The sequence below is a fragment of the Hirundo rustica genome, chromosome 6 (genome assembly GCF_015227805.2).
Source record: "Hirundo rustica isolate bHirRus1 chromosome 6, bHirRus1.pri.v3, whole genome shotgun sequence".
NCBI classification, from domain to species: domain Eukaryota; kingdom Metazoa; phylum Chordata; class Aves; order Passeriformes; family Hirundinidae; genus Hirundo; species Hirundo rustica.
The window spans coordinates 40571547-40582851 of record NC_053455.1 but is presented as its reverse complement, the minus strand read 5'-3'; positions in this window follow the sequence as shown (position 1 = coordinate 40582851).

The following is an 11305-nucleotide window of genomic DNA, read 5'->3' as shown; positions in this document are numbered from 1 at the left end:
AGAGATAAATGTAAAGATCAAAAGAAAAAAAATCTCTCTTCTCAGAGACACTGATGCTCTGAAAATTGTAATAAAAGCAATTTTACTTAGAAGTACTTCAGAATACAAAAGAAAACCCAAACTGAGAACTGAACATTTTAAAAAGGACTGGCAAGGTATTTTGCTCAAATGACAGTCCCAATCCTCAATTAGAGCTGGAAATTGATCAGGGCATCTAAGAACTGGGTGTTGATTTTGGCAGTAGCCTGTCTGGAGTTCATCTCCAAAATCAGAGTAGAACAGCCATGACCTGACAAAAATCTTCATATGTTATTCTTCTTGCATCATTCACAAGTACTGTTTGAATGTCTGTAAAAAGTTGAAGATTGTTTATTGTTTTTAATTTTTTTCTTCTTTCTTATTTTTCATTTCTGTACCTTAACTCTGAATTTCCTTAGTTATATGGGGCTTCTTGCAGTATCACCTTTCATTTTTCAGCAGGGGCATTTATCCAACCTAGTATGCTTTGTGGCAATAACACCGGCCAGCTTATTGATCCCAGTAGGAACATTCACATGACTCAAATCGTTCATTTGCTTATGTGTTTGGCTGAATTGATGTTTCTCAGCATTAAGTTCATCTTGAAAATTTGCATAAATTTGAGCTCACAGTCCTGGACTCATTACTTTGACCAACAAGCTGAGAGTGTTTTCTCAGTTGTTTCAGTCCCTTCAGGGGAATGTTTCTGAGAGAAATGGGTCTGCACTGTGATGCGGACATGTGACATAGGATATGTACCAGTATCTACATTCCTGGAAACTCACAGAATTAACATTTATTTCTCATTATCAAAATTTAAGAAAGTTAAGGGAAAAAATATATTTATGCTGGTACATTCTGGTTCACGGTCTCTTTAATTTAGATGTGCTTTCTAAAAATTATTTCGTCTCATCTGGTGAGCCAGTGATCGAGATGTGAAACCAGAAGAGACACACACATACACATGTAATTATTCTCCTCATAAAACCCAGCCTTATAAGGGTAGGATTGGAATCCATCACAAGTAAGGGGGTGAAAATTTTGGTAAGAAAGTGGTAACAAAGAGCAGAGTCTCTTAGCAAGACACTGCCCCAACAGAGAAAATTTCTGTTCAGTTAACTACTGCTTCAACTCTGCACATTCATCATCTTCTCTTCTCCTCCTCCTCCCCAAAGCCACTTCTTGCCTTCCCCACAGAGGGTCCTCCCACTCACTTTTACAAATGCTAATTAATTGCCACACATAAAGTAACACGGGTGAAGAAGGGAATGGGAACTACTTAAAATGGTTGCAAGACATTAAAATATTTGCCATTAATGAAAAATTACCACTGTAGTTTAAAATAAAGTGTCATTCCTTAGGGGAAAAATAAAAAAAAAAAACAGATGCAAGTATGGCATTTGTGAAGTATAAGCAAATTTATTATTTTTTCTTATCAATCAATAATTTTATTGTTGATTTTAGCAATCAACTACACTTTTATCTTGGGAAACTAATAAAAAGTCTCAATATATTTCACAAGGATACTTCAAGTGGTCAGGTAGTATAATTTTTAAGTCTAACGTTATTTGTATATATTATGTCTACCTTTATTTCAGGTAATTCAGTACTAAGTAATAGCACATTCCTTTGATAAGTCTTCAGGGTTACCAGAGGGAGCTCTGAGATGCAATTTCAGTGTTTTAACCAAGCATTTTAGGTCTGAAAATAATTTATTAAAATACCTGAGTACAGTAAATCAAGTTTCATCTTTCTGGTTGCATTTCCTTCTGGTACATCATCTCTGAAGACTGTAGTGCAGATTCCTCATTCTGGATGTCGCCATCTATAAGTCAAATCCTACAGACAATAGGTGCACACCAAAAGCATTAATCCATCATTGTTTTTTTCAAATTTGGATGTAACAATCTAGGAACATATCAGTTAAAGGCACTTTTACCCCTTAAAAGATATTTTTATGTTCATTAGACATTATTGCAGGTTATGAAATACAACTACCAGCTTATTCTAGCTTTGTTAGTACATTTTGTTTTTAAAGACATAGACAAATTTTCTACCCCAAAATTTTTTCTTCTCTGATAGCAGAATAGACCAGCTGTGTATGATTTTTTTTTTCTTGATTGTCAGAAGAAATGTCATCACTTTGGGAAAATAAGTTATTTATTCTGTATCTGAACTACTTTATCCACAGAATGGGATATTTTGTGCCATAGAGAAGTGCTCAGAGGATGCAACACTTAAACATTTTTATGATTTATGTGCCAGCATGAGAATCAAGAGGTAGGCAGACTGGTTTTTTTCTGCTTTTTATTTTAACAGCCTGGAAGGGGAGTTTAGGAATACAACTGACTGAACAAATCTTCCGCAGCATTTTGTTGAAGTCTTTATTGGATATAAAATGTTTCAAGTAAAACATTTTGACCGATGTCTGTAGTGTGGAAATACACCTTGATTCCTGTTCGGCTGCTGAGATCTTGTTGTGCACAAACTCTAAGCACTGCAACTCCAAATACAGATCTGACATGTGAAGTCTAAAACTGTTGCATGAACCTACCAGGACCTGCAAATCCAGAGCATGCAAACCAGATGGAGCCTAGTATTTCCAAGACACCCAATTTATGGGGAATCAACAAAAATCCAGGGTGCAGAGTCAAAAAGATGTGGGGATCTTCAGAAGTTGACAGATAGCTGAACAGAACTCCTGTGCTGGTGTTTAAATGCCTTACTACTTGTCTGATGTCAGAGAACGTGGCCCTGAGGGTGAAGTTCTTCATTTTGTGTTCACTGTCATCATCGTATTTCACCACTTGTGCTTTTAAGGCCTGTCCTTGTCCTGCTCTCAGTGAACACCCAAAGCAGGGTCAAAGACAGCATGTGCAGAGGAGTTATCAGTGTGAATCCTGGTCTTGTACTGAAATAGAAAGATTTTCGTTCAAGCTAGGAGCAAGACACAGAAATGTGACGCTTCTTGGTTAATGTCTAAGATAGTTTCCAGTTCTTGTATAGTTTAAGATATTTAATATTAATTTGACTCTTGCTGTTCTGGAAAAAATATGTAACTTCAATTAAATCTTTACCTCAAACATCCAGGGTGTAACTTCTGTAGGCTAGCACAGTGGGGCCACAAACACTGTGTGTACCACTGCTGACATTGAGAACTGCTGAATCTTGCGCAGAAACTGCGGGTGTGTCAGTCTCAGAGCTCAATTATGGGAGACTGAATGCTGTGGTGTGGTGATCTCAAGCACCAAGCAGTGATACATTGATGTAACTGATCTTTACCTAAAGGTGTTCCTGCCTTTTGCAGGTTTGGACTAGATGACCTTTTAAAGGTCCTTCCCAACCAAAACCATTTAGGGATTCTGGAATTCTTCATCTAGCTATCTAACACAAATACATAATAATTTAAAAATAAATAAAGTCCTCAGTGAGCGGTTGTGATGATCTGATTCTTTAAGGTCTTTTGAGCAGAAGATTTTTCCAAGTCAGTTGCAGAAGTCCACAATTCCAGAGAAAGGTGAAGGTACAGCTGAAATTGAAGAGAAACCTGGCTCAGGAGAAATCTGTCTGAAAGTCCTTTTGTAGTGTGATTGTGGCTTTTTTGGCAGTTATTTTGGCACCCTGCCAGTCCCTTCCCTGAGGAAAGTCAAGTACAGGGAACTGTTGGAACAGTGTTTAAATGATCAGTGTTTCTGCTTAGAACTGTCCGTTTTCAAATGCAGCTCAGGAGAAAGAATAAAGTGGTGAGGAATAGGTGAGGCTTCCAAAAATATCAAGAAAATAGCCTCTTGTGTGTCATAAATGGCTTTCTTTGCACAGTGCTTTAATGTGACAGATATGGGAATTATCCTGTCCTATTTTTGGAATTGTTTAATGGTCAGTTTGTACGTCTCAGATGGCTGGTTAAGAAATTAGGCTAAAACACTGGATGGCCATATTATCAGCCTGCAGACTCCATTTGTGAATGTTGATTTGATTTATAAATGACACTGTATCCTGGATTCTGTCTGGACATTTCTCCCTGCTGGATGGCCTGGTGCTAGCTTGAAATGCAGAGTCTGCTTCCCTGTCCTTGGCTGCAAGTTAGCTGCAACCTGTGTGGAATTGTTAGGATTTTAGGTGGGCTGCAACCAAACAAAGGTATCAGCTGGCTTGTGCTTGGGTAGGAGAAAAGGTAATTAAGTCGGCTGAAATTTTACATGACAGTAACTTTAACAGTAGGCATTTAGGGGGAATGAGGCGGCTTGCACAGGAAAATGAGGGAGGACCTGAAGGAATGAACAGACTGACTAAAAGAGGTAAAGATTTTGCAAGATGATTCCATTTGACTGTGTCTTTCCACAACAGATTATATTGTGTATGGTGTTCATGTGTAAAGCATGATTGTTTAAGGAACCCCACTGAGAGTATTCTCCAAGCCTTTCTTTATCTGTGGCATCATTTTTAACCAGTGGGAAGCTAAGCCCCCAAGTCCAGGATCTTGAGAATTGTCCAGTTTCTTCTGAAAAGGTTCTGGAAGAATTACACTGTGAAGTGGACATGGGCTGTCAGACTGTATAGCACTAATTTTCAGGAAAAGAGCAAAAGTGAGAATATCTGAATCCCAAAAAGCATGATTAGAAGAGCTGATTTTGTGACATACCATTGGAATCTCATTAGTTCTTTCAATTTAAGGGCAGGGGATATCCAGAGAATGAAGATTCTTGCTGAAGTCTGGTAAGCATCTTAGTGGAGTGTCCACCAGGGCTATAGAAAAAATGCTTCCGGGTTTTGTTGGTGCAATGTCGTTTTCTAATTTCGCTCTCCACGGAGCAAAGATTTTATTCCCCCCCAATAATAAAATATCCTGTCTCTATGAGTGCACATTATGTATATTTAATGTCCTATCATTAAATGACCTAGTAAAAAGTCCCTCTCCATCTTTCAGCAAAAGGAAATTGTTTACTGTGAGGACAGTGAGACACTGGAACAAGTTGCCTCATATGTTGTACATTTTCTAATCTGAGCAGCCATTTCCACTGGGTAGAAAAGAGAGGCTGATGGGAGCCTGCTGCTGCAGGGCTTGTGCAAACTGGCACAAGAATCAGAGTGGAGAATGTAAGAATCAGGTGCAGGAATCAGAAAAGGAGAATGTAGGAATTCACGAGTGTGACAGGCATAGTTTTTCTGTGTTTGGGGTTTTCTTTTTTTCCCACAGTTGACCAGCCCCTACTTATACTTACTTTAGTAACTAATGCTCTTGAAAATTCATGCTCTTGAGCTTTTAGTCCTAGTCTACTTTCCTGGCTGTAAGTAGGTAAAAAAGGTAAAATAGAAGAAAAGTCAAGGCAAAAAGTAAGTTTGTAACGAACACTTAAAAAATATCCACTGTTTGGTCTTGTAGGTTTTTTTTTTTTTGTGTGTGTGTGGGTGGACTTTAAAATTTTTTTACTATTATTATTTTAAGTATTTTTATTTCTGGTTTGCTAAGTTCTCTGAACTTATAGCTGAAAGCAAAAACTTCCAGTTTGAAGGTCTCTTTGCACTGGCATTTCGTATATGGAATGTGAAAACCTCATGTTTGTGAAATTAACTCTCTATTACAATATAGGCAGAAAAACTGTTTATGTTACATACTGCTTATAAACATGTAAAATTTGATATTGTTTTGATGAAAAGCACACTGGTGGGAAGAAACTGAGCTTATAATTTGTTTCTTTGTCTGCTTGATTTTTTGGGAAGGCTTTCTCTATATCCCTGACATTGATAAGAGACATTTGAGAAGTTCCCCTTAGCCAGACCACAAGCACAATTCCATTATTTCATCTGGATTTTATTACTGCAAGTAGCTTACCCAGCTGCATAGCAGTATGTTTAACCAGGAACAAGACAAACTTCCATAAGCTGCTTAATTCAGACTTGGAACTGTTCCTTCAAATCAATTGATATTGAAATAATTACTTCTCAGAATCTGTAGAGGAAAAGGATGTAAAAAGAAAATTAAAATCTAATTAAATGGAGATAGAAAGCAGCGTCTGAGTAGACAAATCTTAAGCTTTAGCAAATTTCCAAAGGTTACATTATTCTTTTTGTCCCTAGAAATCTGTCTTACAGCTTTTCTCTCCTCCTCTTGCACTTTTATAACTGTTTTTTAAGCAACAAGGAAAGCTTTTTTAAAAAAATAATTTATATTTCTAGATGGAATCTGGGTAAAATTATTTATATATAACTTTTGCTTTCTTTAGTATGTTTAAAGAAAATGTCATCCAGCAGAATTGATTGAGCTACCCTGACATTGTCAATATCCTGAATAGAAGAACATAACGCTGTTTCCCAAGAGCAAGGATCTTTATTTGTAGTGTTTGCAGCTAAATTTCAGCTTAGGCAACTGTTCTGCTTCCTCTAATTCCCTCTTTATAAACTGTATAGTTGTACTCCTCTTCACTATTAAGCTGCAGGTAGCATTATAAATTCACTCTGGTGGATGAAGTAATTCATCTATAGCATGGGCTAAACTCCCTTCTTCTTTTGAGTAATTTTATACTAATTTAACTGCCCACCTCAATGGAATTATAATGATGGAGAGCAGGGCTCATGTCATGATACTTAAGTGAGGCAGAAAGAAGAAAAAAGGCCATGTTGAGAGTATATACATATAATATAAAGGTTAAAAATACTAAAAGAGTTTTGCTTTGTCTTGGAAGGGGGAATTATATTTAAAGTAAAGGCTGATACAATTTTTAAAGGAAGTGACATTGGAAATATGGAAAGTTGTTTGTTTGTTTGCTTCAGCACAAGTCTAGATTGAAGGCACAGACAGTGAAGTACATGGGGTAGGAAATGGGGGTCGAACTTCCACTAGGGCATTATTACAGGGCAGAGGGAGAGGAGGGGTTTATATTGGGGTCAGTGTGTGCAAAGGCAGTTTTCTGAAGTGAAGCTTCTAATCACTAAGAGAACAGAAATGAGCAGTGGCCATACACAAATACCTGAGGAAGAGTAAAAACGAGGTAGGCATGTACAAGACTTAACACATGCACATGCTCTCTAAATCTCTTGCCTTATGGAGTGCAGGGGATTTTCCAGTTCTGTTGTAGTTTGTCTCTCTGCTAATGCCAAATGTATCTATCCCCTAAACATTTTTCCCTTTTTTCCTCGAACCCACATAAACATTTTTGTATTCACAACTTCCTCCCACAAGACATTACTGGTTTATGCTACCCTGTGCCTTCCTTGCTACTTTGAACGTGGTTCCCTGTAGTTTCATTTACTGGATTACCTTGAAAAGACCATTTATCCCTGTCCAGACTTTCCATGTCTTTTATGATTTGTCACACCTGTTATATTCTGCCTAAATCCCTGCCATATCCTGAAATATTTTGCCTACCTGTTGTCCCTTGTAGGGAAGCCACTCTTTTTTTTTTTACTGTTTTGATATTTTTTCTCCCTGTTTCCCATTCTGAAGGTTTTTAGTTTTCTAATAATAGATGATTTTCAAGCCAAGGGTTTCAGCCATACACACACCATTCTTCTGTATTTATGTTCAGTAAGATGAATTGTAGATTTAAACAGTGGCATAGTGATTCTGTTCTGTTTATTCTTTTGCTAATTCCAAATGTTTCCTTATTTTTTTCATTGCTGTTGAGTTCTGGCTTGTTACTTTGTGGTACTAACTACTGGGACCTCCAATTCTTTCTCTCGTAATGGCCATGTATAAAACTAGGAGTAATTTTTCTTGCTTTATGCTTACTTCTACTGGGTTTCACCTGGCAGGTGAATGATTTTGTGAGGTCCTTCAGGTTTCACATTCCTTTCTCATCCTTACTCCTTTGAATGCTCTTCCTGTCGCTGGCACACTTCCTTGCTTTACCACTAACACTGCTTTCAAGGTTAAGATAAAATGAATCACACAAACTCAAGAGTTTCCATGAATTACTTTCCTCCACTGCAATACTAACCAATTATTCATATCATACCTCTTCCACCTTTTATCTTTTAGCCACTTGCTTCCTCATTTCTAGACATTTCCCACTTATTCCACTGCTGCTTATTTGTTTTAAAACCTGTGGTAAGAGGAGAGTTTGTAGGAAAAAAAAAAAAAAAAAAAGAAAAAAAAAAAAAAACCCACAACAATTCAAACCTTCTAGTTATATAACTGTTCTTCTGTTCTTGATTTCTTCCAATACTTCAATAATTTGATGAAATACAAGGCTTCCCTCTGCAGAGCCTCTCCTGGTATCTGTATCTGATACACAGGTCTAAGGAGGTTGTATCTTTGTAGTTGTCCATTAATTATACCTAGTGGAAATTGCTTTCTGTTTCTCACTTGATTTTCATCCTTTGTCCTATGATTTGCATAAGGTAAAGAATTTTTGCATTTGCATAATGAGAAACACTATTCTGAAAAGTGTGTTCTTTGCATTCATTTGGCTTTTTCTCACTCATTAGTTTCAAAGTTCACTCATGGTCTTTGTTTTAAGTATTGCAGCTTTGTCCCCTTGAGGTTCAGAAGGAGTCCATCCCTCTTGTGCAGGCTTTTTTTCAGATGTGTATCTAGGTATTGTTACAAATTGAAGAAAATAGACTTTCAGAGTTTCTTGCTTCAGGTAAATCTGTACTGGCTTCACACTGTATCTATATCAAATAGACATCTTGAAGGAAAAGACACATTTTAATCACAAAAGGTTGACTTTTGTTTTAACACTAGGAAGAGATAAGTTGCCACAGTTGAAAACATTTGAAAGTGGGTTTGCGTTTAATGTTTTGCTGAAGAGATCTCATACAGCAAAAATATCCTCAATTCTGTGTTAATTTTTTTTGTGGAAACATTGGATATTTTTTCTTCTCAAAAATAGCATTATAATGGACCAGCAAATTTCTCCAACTTCTGCTTCTGAATATTCCAAATATTAATTAATATATTGAGCTGGTGATGGGGTTAGTGATGCATTGTAGAAATGTTAAAAATTCATATAGTCCTGCTTCATTCCTATAGCTATAATGAAGAAGGCTGTATTGTGGATAATTTAGATAATCTGCAGGGGAACTAAAGCAATGACTGTGAAGGAGAATGTGGCGTGTCGTCCCCCTAGGCCATGGAACACTCCATTTGCTGGAATAGCTTCTAACTGCTATTTAGTGGGCAGCTAGTGGAAAATAAAATTGCTTCAGGCAAGTGCGAATCTTATTCTGTATTATTAATGTTTGCAGTCTGGGTGAGGAATAGGGTAAACTAACTCCATTTCTAATAAGGAGAGAAAACTGGAGGCTAAAGGAAAGGGAGGAAAAGATCAATATCTTCTTTTAGCAAGATTTCTTTTGAAGGATTGTTTGTGTTGTGCTGAGTTTTGTTGAGGGTGGAGAGAGGTAGGAGCTAGAGGTAGGAGTAGGTTAGACAGCTGTAGCTTCTTCTGGAGACAGTGATTGCTGTTATCTAATGGTCATCCACAAGTGACTTTTTGATGAAGATGATAATCTCTGGTTTGCAAGAGCTTAGACATTTCTGAAAAACTGAAAGTAGGAGAGGAGCATTTTGTGTGAAAAACACTTCACACCCTGAAAGCTGGATGAGTTCACCGTAGTGTGCTGAAATCCTCTGGGGAAATGAGAATGTAGATTCTGTATGCTAACAATTGATGAGATTAACAGAATAGATTTCCACCAAGAAAATCTGAAATATTTCAAATTCTGAATTGTGTTTTGTTTGTTTAATGGGTTTTGGTTTGTTTAGTTGTTGGGTTTGGTTTTGTATGGAGAAGATGGAATATTACAAATCTATATAAATAGAATCCCGAGAAACTTGTTCATCTGGGAATCTGTGTGTCCATTCATACCAAAAACTATTGGAGTCTAAGAGGGCCGTGGAAGGAGCCCATTAGAAAACCTTTTCTTCCAAGTTTTCCACACAGTAGCCATAAAGCAGATTTTCATCTTTATAAACTAGGTTTCCCAAAATGGTGTAATCTGAGAACTGGCTGCCCTCAGGATACAGAGAGGAATGCTTTAGAGATGATACAGTGTATTCAGCAGGATGGTATGATGATCTTGCCTCAGGCAAGATTTTCTTTTCCTTCCCACTCAAATTTTCTGTCAACTCTCCTCAGTGTGCCACCTGCTCTCCTGCGGACTGGATGTTAGACATAGGAAGTGCATGTGCTATATCTCTTCTGGGAAATATCTTCCAAATTGTGCACGGCTTTCTTTCCTGAAACCTCCTAGTTCTTGGTCAGATTGAGCAAGGCTGTGCATGATTTCATCAAGAGAAAGAAATGTGTTCCAGAACACATGGGCTAAAACATGCATGTGACATGAATGAGAGTGAGTGAACTGGTTGGTACTGCTGTCCAACATGCAGATAAGCTCTAATACCCATATTCAGTACTTACATTTCTTTCCTGGAGAAAGAAATCATGCTGTAATCACTGTGCTGGGTGAGATGGTGGTGCCTCTTTGCTTCCATGTAAAAAAAAGCACACATCTGGCAAGCCAGATGTGAAGATTTTGCATAATCAACATAAATCTTTGGAGGTCTTGTTGATCGTTCTGTCTGGAGTGAATCCATAACTACCAAGTGCAGAGTTTACTTCTAAAGTCTATAAAATTCATTTTTATTTTAAATATAGTGGGCTGAGTGGGCATGTGCAAAGTTTGAAATTCCTATTAGCAGACAGGAGTCAGAAAACATGAAATGAAGGTTGGTGGTAAATCAAAGCCTGCAGTCTGTGTTGGGATTGCTGAGAAGCACCAAGCAGAAACCTGCAACTTCTGCTAACTTTCTGAGTGGTTTAGTTTTTGACTGTGAGAATAAAGACAGGGAAGATGAGAAGATATCTACATATAAAGCTATCAAGAGAAAAATAACTACCTGTCAAGTGAGATAACAACTATGTGATATGATGAGAGATTTTTCTTTAGCTTTCCACTGGATCAGTTTTGAAGCATCATAGGTAACAGCTATCAAACAAATGTCCAACTATATCGCAAACAATAATTTGCATGATTTTTTCCCTTCAAACCCTTCCCAGAACAGAAGTAAGGCTGTACTGCCTAATTATTCATTTGCCACATAATTTTCCATTTGTGTAATTTCCTTTGGTGCATTGGCTATGGTACATTGTACTATCCTACAATACCTCATCTGTTGTGTAAGTTTAAAAGTCGGTGTAGGAGTAGGAAGAGCTAGCCTGACAATAGTAATTCAATTCATCCTTGATTTTCAGCATTCCTTTCCACCATCACACCATTAGTATTTGTTGTCGAGGTGGGTTTTTTATTCTCATTATAAGGCTTTGATTATTCTGTTTGGAGA